This window comes from Equus asinus, unplaced genomic scaffold (genome assembly GCF_041296235.1).
Source record: "Equus asinus isolate D_3611 breed Donkey unplaced genomic scaffold, EquAss-T2T_v2 contig_312, whole genome shotgun sequence".
Taxonomy (NCBI): domain Eukaryota; kingdom Metazoa; phylum Chordata; class Mammalia; order Perissodactyla; family Equidae; genus Equus; species Equus asinus.
The window spans coordinates 82,562-91,571 of NW_027224975.1; the positions used below are offsets into that span (position 1 = coordinate 82,562).

General features: G+C 56.0%; 1 long non-coding RNA gene across 1 annotated transcript; it reads left to right on the forward strand.

Annotated features, from left to right (window-relative positions):
- The first annotated feature begins 1,955 nt into the window (after positions 1 to 1,955).
- On the forward strand, positions 1,956 to 5,694 carry LOC139043651 (uncharacterized). Its single transcript, XR_011500730.1, has 3 exons — positions 1,956 to 2,013; positions 3,018 to 3,391; positions 5,294 to 5,694. It is a non-coding gene; the product is annotated as an uncharacterized lncRNA (long non-coding RNA).
- Positions 5,695 to 9,010: the final 3,316 nt, after the last annotated feature.

A 9,010-nucleotide genomic window follows, 5' to 3' on the forward strand; every position in this document is an offset into this window, starting at 1 on the left:
AGGTGGCAATCTTTAAGCAAAAGAAACACACAAGGGCGTGGGGAGCTGGGGAAAAGGCAACACTGAGAAATCCACCCTCTGAAACGGACGAAGATGGGCAACAGAGGCTAGCTCAGGTGGCAATCGTTAAGCAAAAGAAACACACAAGGGCGTGGAGGCCTGGGGAAAAAGCAACACGGAGAAATCCACCCTCTGAAACTGAGGGACATGGGCAAAAGAAGCTAGCTCAGGTTGCAACCTTTAAGCAGAAAAAAAACACAAGGGCGTGCAGACCTGGCAAAAAAGCCACAGTGAGAAATCTACCCTCTGAAACCGACGAAGATGGACAACAGAGGCTAGCTCAGGTGGCAATTTTTAAGGAAAAATAAAAGGAAGTGCGTGGAGACCTGGGGAAAAAGCAACACGGAGAAATCTACCCTCTAGAACTGAGAAAGAAGCGCAACAGAGGCTAGCTCAGGTGGCAATCTTTAAGCAAAAAAAATAAGATAAAAAAATACAATGGCGAGGAGACCCGGTGAAAAAGCAACCCTGAAAAAGGTACCCTCTGAAACTGAGGAAGCAGGGCAACAGTGCCTAGCTCAGGTGACAATCTTTAAGCAAAAGAAACACACAAGGGCGTGGGGAGCTGGCGAAAAGGCAACACTGAGAAATCCACCCTCTGAAACGGACGAAGATGGGCAACAGAGGCTACCTCAGGTGGCAATCGTTAAGCCAAAGAAACACACAAGGGTGTGGAGACCTGGGGAAAAAGCAACACGGAGAAATCCACCCTCTGAAACTGAGGAACATGGGCAAAAGAAGCTAGCTCAGGTTGCAGCCTTCAAGCAGAAAAAAAAAAGACGCAAGGGCGTGGAGAGCTGGCGAAAAAGCAACACTGAGAAATCTACCCTCTGAAACCGAAGAAGATGGGCAACAGAGGCTAGCTCAGGTGGCAATCTTTAAGCAAAAAAAAAAAAATAAAAAAATACAATGGCGAGGAGACCCGGTCAAAAAGCAACCCTGAAAAAGGTACCCTCTGAAACTGAGGAAGCAGCGCAACAGTGCCTAGCTCAGGTGACAATCTTTAAGCAAAAAAAAAAAACAAAAAACAAAAAACAAAAAACAAAACCCACAATGGAGTGGAGACCCGGGGGAAATCAACACTGAAAAATACAAAAAGAATGGAAGACCAATAGACAGAGCAGGCACTTTCACCTGGGGTGGAGGAGGTATGCATGGATGACCGATAAGCGCATGAAAAGATGTGAGCTGTTCCCTGGAAAAGCAAGTGAGAAAATTAGAGGGAGACATTGTGGGGACACATGGGTGAGACTGCCTTCTTCCAAATACCGGAACAGGATCAAACTGCTAGTCAGGTCGCGGAGAAGCCAAGTCAGTCACTCACGCCTCACTGGTGGTGAAGGGAAACGGTATGGCCTCTGTGAAAAAGGGCGTGGCGGGTTCCAAAACTGACACGCCGCGGAAACAACCACCGAAAGTGGCAACCTACATAAGCCTTTGGTGTATCTTGCCTCCTAAGAGCGTCTGTATGTAGCTGGAGCCTTGGGTCGTTAAGGCTTCCACAGTGATCTGTGGTGGGTGGGTGGGGGGGGGGGGGGGGCCTTGGGCCTTGGGGGTCTCCGCTGGACCTCCAGGAAGTCAGCTTTTGTGGAGTCCCGTGAGTCCTTCCAGGGAGGGAGGCATCCAACCCGAGGGTGGTCTGGAGGGCACCACTCCCACCACTCCCGGGGGCTGGGGCGGGGGGCGGGGTGGGGGCTGCGGCCACGTTCCTGTTCATTCACACAGAATCCGGGGCATGAATGTTCTTAGCAGCTCTGTTCCACACAGCCCCACACTGGAAACCACACAGACGTCCTGCGAGTCCCATCCCTTGCTCATGTCGCCGGGGCTCCGGAGGAGGGCCACTCTGTAAAAGCGGCCGCCAGATGGCGCCCAACGACCGGCGCGGAGGGGTCAGCGGGAGGGAACCGGGTCACCAGCCAGCGAGAGTGCACAGCCTGAGCCCACCGCCGGGTCAGGTCTCTCTCTGTCTCTGTCTCTGTCTCTGTCTCTGTCTCTCTCTGTCTCTGTCTCTGTCTCTGTCTCTCTCTGTCTCTCTCTCTCTCTCTCTTTCTCTCTGGGCCCGCTTGGGGCGGGCGGGAGGTCACCACGTGAGGCCCCAGGGTGTCCACCTCGGAGCTCCCAGGCAGCACAGGGCAACCCTGGGCGCAGAAGGAGGTGTTGGAAAATCGGCGGGGAGGGGGGTGGGGTGGGTGGGCTTGCCAGGAAGGGGACAGACTCCCCACGTGACTTCTGGGCCGGGCCGGGCGCGGGGCTGCCGGCTGGCTGACGCGGACAGAGGTGGAAAAGTCCCCGGAGATGCCACGGGGCAGGCCGGGGCTGCCGGCCCCCGCTTCCCGGAGCGGCCCGAGCACTTCCCGGGCTCCCGGGAGGACTTAGAAAATCACGGCGGGGTGGGGGGTGGGGGTCGCTGTCAAACCGAAACCATGCACGTCATCAGAGAAGGACCGTGACGACGGAGGAATTGTCCGCAGTCTGTCAGGAATTGTGTGCAGCCTGTCACTTCCGGCCCAGAGGGTCTCTCTAAGGCAGACGGACAGACAGAGCCCACAAGTCGTAGAGGAAAGGACCGAGCCGCTTGGCCGCGGAAAAGTTTACAACACAAAACAGGTCTCCCTCCGCACGGGGCCACAGCAAAGCCCAAAGACGACACACGGGGGGGAGCATGGGTGCAGATGCACGTGTGGTGATAAGAATATGGATTTCAGCAGGGCTTCCCGTCCTCATCAACAAGCAGAAGCACCCAAATGGTGGGGGTTGGGGGGCAGAGACCTCACAGCCATTCCCTCCACAAATCGAGTTCCCCGGGACATCCTCACAGCGCCGTGCTGTGAGTGTGTGTGGGTGTTTAAAATGGAGTAAATGTGGACGTGGAACTGCTCCGTGAAACCAAAATAACAACAGTCGTAGATCTTCTTTGGTCATTTAGAAAATTCTTTTTTTTTTTTTTTCCCCAGCGGTGCACGTATTTCCCTTCCAAAAAAGAAGAACGGGAAAGGAGATGTTAAAGGCAAGCAGAGAGAGGAAAACTGTTGCAAAACAAAAGCTGAGCTCCCGTCCGAGGGAGGCCTCCTCCATTGGAGGCCTAGGAAATCATTCTGACAAAATGGAGGATCTCTGTCTTTGGTGTCGATTCCCTCAGAGGTCAAGAGAAACCTTTTCCAATGTCTTTATCAGGAGGAGACTAGAAGTTAGAGAAAAGTATCCTTTCGGGAGTGAGAAAAACAAATTCTGATTTTGCATCAGCTTCCCTCCGATCTTGAAACTCATTGACTTGATTCCATTCTGTCGACGGAAATAATCCGGAACCAATCTATCCGTGAAAATCGGGGTGCGTTTATTCTGAGCTAAAATGTGAGGACTGTGGCCCGGGGCCTTTCTTCCCGAAGGAAGAGAGGGTGCCCGGGAAGTGGGGTGTACAGAGTGCTTCTAGACCCCCAGAGAGGACGTTTCACATAGGATCGAAAGGTCCCTTGGATGATAGTCGCGAGACTGCTCTGTCGGCACAGCGATCGACAGACACTGCTGGGTGGCAGGTCTGTTGTCTGGGCCTGGGTGGTCACAGGGGAGCCGGATGGTCAAAGGTGAGCGCAACCATCCGCTCCTAGCCTAAGGAAAGATGCCTCTCCTTAAGGAAAGGCCCGAGCACGGGGAAGCTGCTCCTTTCCCTTAAGGGCATTGGTTCTTGCCGTAGGAAATGTGTAAAGCGGATCTAGGATGCGATGCGTGCTCGACGGCCACGTCAGGCCCTTTTCGAAAAACACTGTCAGGCCGAATTAGGCCGACACCCAATGGCTTCCTCATAGACTCCCATAGATCCTATCGCTCGCCATTTCTATCTGTCCACTCGTTCCAATTTTAGGCCACTTGACCACGAACAGGCCTTTTTCTCAGATTATTTTCCCCATGAAACTTTGATCACCTTTTCACAGACAAAACGATCTTTACTTTTTAGGCCCTCTTGCCTGAAGGCAGCCATCTCACTTTCCTTGAACACAAAGATGTTTCCCATATTCACTTTTAGTGGCTTTTTGTTTTGTTTTGTTTTGTTTTGTTTTGAGGACGATGAGCCCTGAGCTAACTGCTGCCAATCCTCCTCTTTTTGCCGAGGAAGGCTGGCCCTGAGCTAACCTCCGTGCCCATCTTCCTCTATTTCATATGTGGGACGCCTACCACCACGTGGCTCGCCCAGCGGTGCCACGTCCACCCCCGGGATCCGAACTGGCAAACCCCGGGCCGGCGAAGCGGAACAGGCACACTTAACCAGCGCGCCACCGGGCCGGCCTAGTGGCTTTCATCGCATTTGTTAAGTAGATTTTTTAACCCTCACGAACCTTAATTTTGGTGAAAACTAAGAAGCCAGCAATTAGGAACTGTCCTTCCCATGAGCATTCCGTCGCTTGGCCAATTTCTAAACACTTGGCCACTTTTAGAAACATGGGATTTCATAGGTTTATCTTTTCCTTCGCTTTATTTGATTTCATCTCACTTTAGTTTTTGGGTGAGGAAGATCGGCCCTCACAGAGCTAACGCCTGTTGCCAATCTTCCGTTTCTGTTTTTTTTTCCCCCCTCCCGATTTTTCTCCCCCAATCCCCCCCATGACATAGTTGTCTATCTTAGTTGAGGGCCCTTCCAGTTGTGGCATGTGGGACGCCGCCTCCACACGGCCCGACGAGCGGTGCCGTGTCCGTGCCGTGCCCGGGATCTGAACCGGCAAAACCCTGGGCCGCCGAAGGGGAGCTTGTGAACTTAACCACTCGGCCACGGGGCCGCCCCCGTCCGTGGACTTTTTTATCACCTGATTTCACCTCGCAAAACTTCAAAGCTTCAAGTTATCAGAGAGGTTTGGGAAGTTGTTTTTATTTATTTAATTAATTTATTTTTCGAGGAAGACGAGCCCCGAGCTGACACCTGCTGCCAATTCTCCTCTTTTTGCCCCGGGAGAGTGGTCCCGAGCTAACATCCGTGCCCATCCCCCTCCCCTTGATAGGCGGGACGCTGACCACAGCGTGGCTCGCCAAGCGGCGCCACGTCCGCACCCCGGATCCGAACCTGCGAACCCCTGGCTGACAAAACGGAACGTGCGAACTTAACCGCTGTGCCGCCGGGCTGGCCCTTCGGGAAGTTATTTTCAGGACACGGGCCATAAACTAGAATCACCGCTACAGGTTTATCGGAGCGACATCAGCGTTCGTGGTGGATTGAGTCGTCCCCTCTGTCTCTCCCCTCCAGGGCACAACCAAAGGGACGTCTATCGACCCACCCACCAAGGATTCCCCCCCCTCCCCCCGCACGGCACAGCAGGATGCCTGAGAGATCCACGCAGCCCTACAGCGGCAAGTCACATTCGCACAGTCAAAATTCAATGGCAGAGACAAAACGTTAAGGTCAGTGAGAGGGAAGAGAATAACCGGCCCAGGAGCAACGGTGTGAAGAACACGGAGAAGACGGGTCCTAGACGCCGGGGTCCCCGGAGCAGCGATTTCATCAGAGGCCCGCAAACGTCCACGATCTCCACACCACGTTTATGGCCGACTGCGTGCGTGGGTCCTTTGGAATCGACCAGGCTACCGTCCGGGCCACTTTGGGACATCGTGTCCAGCTGCCCCGAGCGGTGGAGCTGTCGTTCAAGTGTAAGATGGGGCCCGTCCGGGGAGAGAATGGGGACGGGGAAAGGGAGGCCGCGGGAAGTCACAGAGTCTGAGGTGTTCGGGGGAGACTGACTCTTCTGAAGTGGAGGTGGTAGAAGGAGAGCAGCAGGATTTTTGGATTTTTGTTCCCTCTGTTAGGTATCTGGGTCCGGAGGAGAGTGGGGCGGGGGGGGGGGGGGCGGGTGGTGGTGGTGGTGGTGGGTGTGAGGCTGAGGCGGGGCTGGTGTTTCCTTTCCGAGTCAGGTGGAAGAGCTCCTCCAGTGGAGGTTTTTAGACAAGGGGTCTGGTCTGGCAGGATGGGAGGTTGCGGGTTGAGCCACAGGGGAATCTGTCGTAGCTCAGACTCGGGCCTTTGAAGAAATAGACAGAGAGAGGAGTTTTGCTCTGTCTGTCACCGCAGCCGGCACCTCAGGAGCAACAACAGGAGGCTTCCCGAATGAGTGAAGGGGCAGGAGCCAGCGTGCCCCGTGCCTCTCTCAGCCCTGCGCCGGCAGGGAAGGAAGCAGGCAGGCAGGCCTCAGGGCTACTCCCGTCCTACTGCCCGGTGGTCCCTGTCCCGGCCCCGCCCCCACTCTCCCCCTGACCCTCACCGCTCCCCAGCCCTCTTCTCAGCCAGAGAGGCGATGGGGGGGGGGCGGTGCGGTCCCAGAACAAGTTTCCTCTCATCCGCCATCATCTTGCCACCCTGACGACTTGGCCTGAGATCCGGCCTAGGCTGTACCCTGAGATCCGGCCTAGGCTGTACCCGTGTGTGGTTTTCCTGTGGACAAGGGGGCCGGTTCACCATTTCGGAAGAAACCCCTAGCCTTCCACTGCCGAGTCGCCAGCCTGGGAGGGGGGAGGGGGGAGGGGGGAGGGGAGGTCAGGCCCATTCATTCCGATGGGCCTGGCGTCAGGGCTTCATTCAAGTGCAGGAAGCTCTCTCCCATGGCCTCGGGCTTTTTTCCATTGAACGGCTTTCTTCAATTCCCCCACCCTTAGGCCGCAGTCCACCAAGGGCCGGGAGGCAGGGAGGGAAGATGTTGGGGCAGGGTGGCTGTCTGAGAAACTCGCCTCATCTGGGGCAGAAAGAGTGCCCCCCTCCTTTCTCTAACCCTACTAGACTGCTTGAGGATCACGGACGGTTTGGCTCATCGATGAGCCCTGCGTTATGGGCCCGGCAAGCAAACTCCTAACGGGCAACCCGCCGCTCTAGGCGTGTGTGGGTTTTTTGATCTTTCACCTTCAAGTTCGCACGACATCGGTCCGTGTCCCCCGCCCCGGCTTCCCATGGGAAATCCTCCGTCTCTTTCCACAGACTCACTGGCGACTTCACACAGTGCCTGCCTCCTCCTCCTTAGGAAGGAAGGAAGGAAGGAAGGAAGGAAGGAAGGAAGGAAGGAAGGAAGGAAGGAAGGGAGGGAGGGAGGGGCTGACCCCGTGGCCGAGCGGTTGAGTTTGCACGCTCCGCTTCAGCGGCCCGGGGCTTGGAAGGTTCGGATCCTGGGCTCGGACACGGCACCGCTCATCAAACCACGCTGAGGTGGCGTCCCACACGGCAGAACCAGAGGGACCCTCAAAGAGAATATAGAACTAGGTACTGGGGTGCTCTGGGGAGAAGAAGAAGAAGGAGGAGGAATAAAAAGAAAAGAAAAGATTGGCAATGAGCTCGGGTGCCAGTCTTTAAAAAAAAAAAAAAAAAAGAGGAAGAAAGATGGACAAACAGGAACGAATCCCACTGACGGCACCTCCAAATGGTGGGGGGCAGGGGGGTGGGGGGGGTGGGGAGTGGCATCATCGGGCCAAGGGTGACTCTAAGCGTGATCCCGCGGTTGTGTTATTTGACATTTTATCGAATCGATTTATTATTTTATTTTTGAGGAAGATGAGCCCTGAGCGAACATCTGCCACCAATCCTCCTCTGTCGGCCGAGGAAGACTGGCCCTGAGCTGACATCCGTGCCCATCCCCCTCTACTTTCCAGGTGGGACGCCTGCCACAGCGTGGCTCGCCAAGCGGTGCCGGGTCCTGCGCCCGGGATCCGGACCGGCGAACCCGGGGCCGGCGGAGCAGAACGTGCGAACTTCACCGCCGCGCCACCGGGCCGGCCCCCGGAGTTGTTTTGAAAATCCAGTAAGGGGCTGGCCCCGTGGCCGAGTGGTTAAGTTCGCGCGCTCCGCTGCAGGCAGCCCAGTGTTTCATCGGTTCGTTCGGATCCCGGGCGCGGACACGGCACTGCTCATCAAACCACGCTGAGGCGGCGTCCCACATACCACCGCTAGAAGGACCCACCGCGAAGAACACACAACTACGTACCGGGGGGCTTTGGGGAGAAAAAGGAAAGACAAAAAATAAAATCTTCCAAACTCCAATAAAACTTTGAGTGAAGACGACGAGGAGGATGCGAAACGTATCTCACGCCTCCGAGCCGAGCCGTCCGTTTAGGTTTAGGAAGGGGGACGAGGACCCTTTGTAAGCGACATCCCTTTTTAAGCACCATTCTAAACCACAGAACAGAACTCCCTCTCCTCGACCCGGAGCGAGGAGGTTCCTGGGTGTGTCAGAGAGGGTCACGTCCTCTGCAGCACGAACGAACCGCCAGGGTTCGGCCACGGGAAAGAATTTCTTCCTCTCCAGGGGGACTAAAAGTCACCGACGGCAGCGGGCGTAGGTGCTATCCTTCCCGTCCAGGAAAGGCAGGGAGAACTTCAGCCGTGAAGAGAAGGAGGTCTTCCTCACTCCCCGTTTTGGGAGGGCCCCTTTGGCAGGGGAGTTTTGTCTCCTGATTTCAAGTCAGGAAGAAAAGGGAGAGAGAGAGAGAGAGAGAGTGTGTGTCCTTCTCGTGCCAGGTCGGTCTGAGGGGGACCTCCTCTGGTTTCCTCCCTTCCCAGGGAACGCCGTTCGCTCCTTCTTCTAGAAAAAGCTCCCAAAGCACCACCGCCCAGGATGGTCGACCTACGCCCATCGTCCCTCCTTTCCCAATCATTTCTACCGCGACAGAGGGACAGAGGCCCCTGCCCCATCCCCATCCCCACCCCCACCCCCATCGCCTGCCTCCTTGATGGCCAAAGGAGCTGCCTCTGAGAATGGAACGGGGCTTGGAAACCTTCTAGAGGGGTGACTCTCACCTGCCTGCCTGCTGGGAAAAGCACCACGCTGTCCATCGGACTGCTCTTTTGGGCAAACGTAGGCGTGCCACATAGCGATCGACAGCTATGGCGGGGGGGGGGGGGGGGGGGGGCGGGGTGGCGTGGTGGTGCCCAGGATCCACGACACGTGACGGCTGCGGAGCACGACAGCCCTAAGACCTTGAGGGAGAC